Source organism: Hakea prostrata, chromosome 1 (genome assembly GCF_041222555.1).
Source record: "Hakea prostrata isolate BN-2017 chromosome 1, UWA_Hpros_2, whole genome shotgun sequence".
Taxonomy (NCBI): Eukaryota; Viridiplantae; Streptophyta; class Magnoliopsida; order Proteales; family Proteaceae; genus Hakea; species Hakea prostrata.
In genome coordinates this window covers 37,602,366-37,608,410 of record NC_142600.1, presented here as the reverse complement: position 1 = coordinate 37,608,410, position 6,045 = coordinate 37,602,366, and positions in this window count along the sequence as shown.

Sequence of the window (6,045 nt, the reverse complement as noted above, 5' to 3'; positions counted from 1 at the left end):
GAGGGCATCTCCGGAAACATCCCATAATATTCCCGTAGTAGTCCAAGGACAGAAGTGTCAAAAGGACACCTCTCCTTTCCAAACCGTACTTAAGCATATACATGCATCAATTCATATCATCACATATATGGTAACTTCATATATGGAAAGAAATCAATAATTACAATCACTTTTATAACATTGGTAAGTAAATCATACATGAATCAATTTAATATGAATAAGTAATGCTACCGTAATCAAAGTTATGCAACAGTAGTATATCATTGTAAGAATCTAATTTAGGAATCATATCTATGATATTCAAATATAGAAACTAGATTCATGCTACCTATGTAATTAAGGAAATAACCATCCTTACCTTTTATAACTCGCAAAGGAATCCTAAGAAATCAAGTAAGATCTCGGCAAACTTGAGAAGAAGGTCCTAAACAAGTATATACAACATATTAGGAAAGATCCCTAACAGAAAAGATACCAAAACATCCAACATAGACCAATTCTGGAGTTGCTTTGTACTCATTGGTCGAGTGGATTGGTCGACTAGTCCGATCGACCAATCGATCGACCAATGCGAGACGATAGCCTAAAAAAACAGAGTTTTAAGATATGAAATCCGAATTTGGTGGTTCAAAAGGGTACTAATCAAGGGGTAGACTACATCAGTAGTATTCTAACATATAGGGGACCTCAAAACACTAATCCAATCAAGATATCAAGATCCAAATTAGGAAACAAAAAGTTACCATAATTAAATCAACCATGGATCTTGATGAATTTGAAATAGAAAACAAAGACAAGAACAATAGGAGGATGGATCATTGCTTCAGGTAAAGGTATCATGAAAACATACATAGATCTTCATGGAATAAGGCTTAGAAGCATAAATCTAAATAAGGAAATAAAACCTACCATATATGTAACTACCATGCATCATGAAGAACACATAGTAAGGTAGAAGAGAACAACTAGAAATTGATAGATTATGGATCATGGAAGGAAAACACAGTAATTAACTACTAACATGATCAACATAGAAGATCCAAAGAGATCAGAATTCAGATTAGAAGTTTAACAAAGATTAGATCATGGTTTGATCATGATTCCTTCAAAAGCTTGCAATGGTCATGGTTAAGATCATTGTTCTAGCCTCAAATCCTTTGGATGATCATGAGAACATGTTCAGAGATGTTTGCAACAGAGAATGCAGCATCTCTTCTACTGTCTCAACTCAAAAAGGAAAGAAAAACAAAGATGGAGGAGAAGAAGAGAGAGTAGACATACCTTTTGATGCAAAAAGAAGAGTTTCGACGAAGATCCGTCAAGAAAACACCAAGGATGCAAGAGAGATGACTTGCAGAGGTCTTTGGTTCGTTCCAGAGAGTTTGGAGGCAGCAAATACGAAGTGGACTCGAGATTGGACTTAAATAGAGCAAGAACAACCTAATTGCCAAAGACAGCACTCATTGGTTGAGTGGATTGGTCGACTGGTCCAATCGACCAATCAGTCGACCAATGCTGACAGCAAGACCAAAACAGGGAATTGAAGGTCCAGATCAAATCTAATCCTAAAGGGGTTTTGCACACAAGTCAAGTGACTTACCTAATAGGTAGAAATGCCTTCAAACCAAGATAGAGAGCACTCCAAGTCCATCAACTAATCAGATCTTCATCAGGATTCAGTTTCCATAAATAGAACCTCATCATCAACTTTCATGGATTCAAAGCCAGACACCAAGTCCTCTACTGGGATGGCCCAAAGCTGACTTCTTACTTTACTTCGGGTCATCGGACCTACAAATAACAAGGTTTCCGGGTCAAGGTTAGGGCTGGGTTTTACAACATCAATGTTGGCGTCGTTTCCTACGTAAATTCTATGCACTCCCAATGACACTTTGCGATAATTTATGAAACTGCCTCTTTCCCGTGTGACGTTCCTGGTTTCTCCTGTATCAACTATCCAATCTGATTGTGTTTAGGTGACCAAAACATGTGTACTCACAAAGGTACAAGGAAAAGATAAATATGGTACCTTCTTTGACTCAGTGCAATCACGAGCAAATTGTCCCTTCTTTTGGCAGTTGTAGCACATTATTTTGGACATGTCTTTCTTACCCCCACGCTTTCGATATTTCTGTTTGACCATTCCCTCCCTAGGTGCCAAGTTCCTGGTACCCTCCTGATTCCCTCTTTTAAGTTCTTTACGTTTGGGCCATTTGCCCTTACGTGTACTTGCCTGAGCAACAAGAGCAGTTGTGCGGGTCGCCTCTAGGCGCTTCGCTTTCATCTCAAGGTGTTGAGCTAGATCAGCATACGTCTTGATGCTCTCAAGATGAACAAATACTTGTTTCATTGGTGCCCAGGAATCAGGTAAGGTCCTAACCAAGGCCTGGATCTATTGCTCATCAGAAAGGTCATGTCCAACATCTTTTAATTTGTGAACCATTTCCTTGACAATTCTGATGTGCTCAGTCATTTTATGCTTGAGGTCCATTCGGTACATCTCAAACTTGAGGATCATACCTCACAGTCTAGTTGTGGATGTACCACCTAAAGCACGCTTTAGCTAGTTCCACATGGACTTAGCTGTAGGGAAAACCTCATATTCCCCTTGTAGGTCATCTTGCATGGCACTTAGCATGAAAAATCGCACACTTTGGTCTTTCTTAACCCAAGCATCATACAGATTTGTTTCTCTACGAGACTGGGTAGTCTCTTTTCCCAAGTGAAGATTGGTCAGTACAATCATTTCTGTGGTAAGATGATCCATACTTTCTTGGTCATTAAGGTAGTACTAGACTTTCCGTTGCCACTTCTCAAAGTTCCCATGACCGAGAAGTTTCCCACCCATGAGAAGGTCAGCGATCACGTTTTTAGAGGCCATCTAGACTACATCCAGAATGCGAAAAAGATATAGTTAGTATATTTTTCACCACCCATTGGAATTTTTTCAAATTAATTGTCCTTAATCCATACTGTGGTGTCAATCATCTAACATTGTTTGATGTCGAACCCCACAAAAAATGTATTGAGAATAACTAATTTAAATTATTCCAATAAGTATACATCGGAGGAATGGGCATCTCCTATCACATAATTGCTCCATACATATGGGTGCACATGGGTCCCACTAGAGGAACCCAAAGTTTGATACTTCTAATGACACATCGAGTCAGTACAAGATTGTGATGCACAGTGTGGTGGCAACCCTATTACATGACTTCCAAAAAAATAATTAAAATTACATCTCAAAGAATTCTACTACAATACTACTAGGGTATACCACACTTTGCATTACTCTCAAATACTAACTCTAGCGTACATACATAAAATGTATCATTATGGTAACACCAAACAGGATCTCTTCCATAAAAAAATTTATGGTCTATTTTGGAAGAGATTGATTCTGCATCCACCTAATGGAGCGAATCAAAAGTCTAAACCGCCATGGGAGGGTTTCATTGCTAATTAAATGTTTGCACAATCCTCATAGCAAAGAATGTTAAAATAATATAATTAACATGGCAATAAAACTAATGATCACAGAATTTGCACAAAAACAAAATTTTATATAAAACATATAAATATGCAATCATAAACAACTCCAAACTAACATATTACTAGTACTACTCTAATAGTTTGAATTTGTGGTTCTTCACTATAAGGTTAGGGGTTCAAGCCTTACTCTTCTAACCTCAAAAGTAGTTTATACTTTTTTGTGTCATTTTTTTTTTTTAAAATTTTTTAATTTTTTAATTGCTTTAGAAAAAAAACGTTCTGGAAAAGTGAAAGTAACACGGTTCAAAAAAATTTGTTTTCTTTTTAATTGCTTTAAAAAAAAACGTTCAGGAAAAGTGAACGTAACACGGTTCTAAAAAATTTGTTTTCTTTTTTTTGCCGAACAACACACAAGGCGTCTTTTCCTTTTGGTTTTTTTTTAATCAAAAAACAAAAAAACTCTAATGTTCACATGAAGCACGGTAAACATGAAATCCCTAATCCCATCTACTAATATTAACATACAAAATTCAATTACAGAGTCATCATGTGAAATCAAACAAAGCCAATTGGCCTTTCAGGTTTTATCCAAAGGGTGAACTTTTCATTTTATTTTTTAAATTTCTTTTGGTGTTGGCTTCCTTTATGTGAGGAAATCTTTTTCCTGCTGCACTAAAGAAAAGGCCAAAAGTCAGTCAGCAAAATGGACGCTAGAGCCGCACCCCGTACAAAGACTGGAAAAAGAGTCAATTAAAAGAACAAAATCGGACCCGCTCGACAAAAAAAATTATAAGTAATGAAATACAAAAATACAAAAAAAAAAAGAAGAAAAAGTAGGAAACAGGTTTAGAGGATTGTGTACCCATTTCGAATTTCGTTGAAATATGCTGAGTTAGAAAAGGATCACAAATTTGCCAAACTGAGGAGCTTAGCAGATGGAGATTTTAACACCCTAATTGTCATCTTTCTTTCATGTGTGGTATAATGTTTGGTATAACGTAATGCATTGACGTCTATGTTTTGGATAAAAATGTATTAACCTAGTTGGGTTTTGCCCGAGTCCTACGGTTGTTAGATGGTGGCCATGTGGTCCGGATTTAAACCCCGATCACATGACAACCATAATGGCCATAGGATAATCCTGCACAGTAATTACACAAGACTAAGCAAACGTGTTTAAAAAATGTGATACGGTATTTTACATTTTTACCCCACCAGATTGAGATTATGAAACATGATAATATAGGAATATTTCGCACCAAGGTTTTTTTTATCATTATTATTCTTATGGATAATTACTATTGCCCCCTTATACTTTGGTTTTATTACTAATCAAACCCCCTTCTTTGTGAAATTACTATTGCCCCCTCACTTCTAAAGGTGTTAAGTGGCTGTTTACATAAAATATGAAATGTCTATTTTGCCCTTAAAATTAAGAAGTAAAAAATATGACATTATCCTCATTTATAGAAACTATATTGTATGTCAATTATATCCTTAAAATCTTATATTTTAGAATTAGTTTTGAATTTGGTGGGACCACATACTTATGATTGTTGAAACTTTCACATTCCACTTAAATTTTTCATAATTACCATGATGGAAGTTTTACAAACAAATTAGCATATAAGATCTAATTGATAGAAAATTTGGTAATATACATAATGGTCTGAATATATTAGGTGATTTTCAATTTTCAACTTTGAATTAAATTTGATATTTCTTAATATTTTAGTTTCTATTTAATTACATCTTTCCTTTATTTGGTGATTTATTTTTAGAGAAAAAAAATCACATCTTTCTTTTATTTGGTGGTTTCTTTTTAAAAAAGAAAAGTGAAATTAAAATTAATTTTTTTCTATTAAGGATAGGATTCTAACTTGAAAAAAGAGCAAATAAGTAAAAATATAATTACAGGGTTATTTTTGGGATTTTGAAAAAAATATATAGATGTCATATCATCAGTAAACTGACGGAGCTTAACGGTAGAGGGGCATTAGTAATTGTTGACAAAGTTAAAGGTTGGAATAGTAATTTTAAAAAGTACAGGGGATAAAGTAGTAATAAAATCAAAATACAAGGAGGCAACAGTAATTATCCCTTATTCTTATTATTTTTATTCATACCACCATTGTTTTTTTTTTTTTTAACCCTTTAAAATTAGAATATAGTTTAGAGGATTTTGTTAATTTTATTTAAATTTTTTACGTGTGAGTCTCTTTAGTGAACTATAAACTAATGTTTGATCCCTTTAATGTAATATATTACATGTAGGTCCCAAGTAGACTAACACCATTAAGTATATTCTAATTTCGAATGTAAAAGGACTAAAATGCCCCTCAGGTAATTTAATACATTGTGTTAATATATGATTAAAAAAAATTTGGTCATAAACGTTAATTATATTGTTAAAAATATATATATATATATATATATATATATATATATATATATATAAAAGAAAAAATAATAATAACACAATGTATTAAATAACTTTAAGGGCATTTTGGTCCATGCATATTTAAAATTTGAATATACTTAATGGCCACT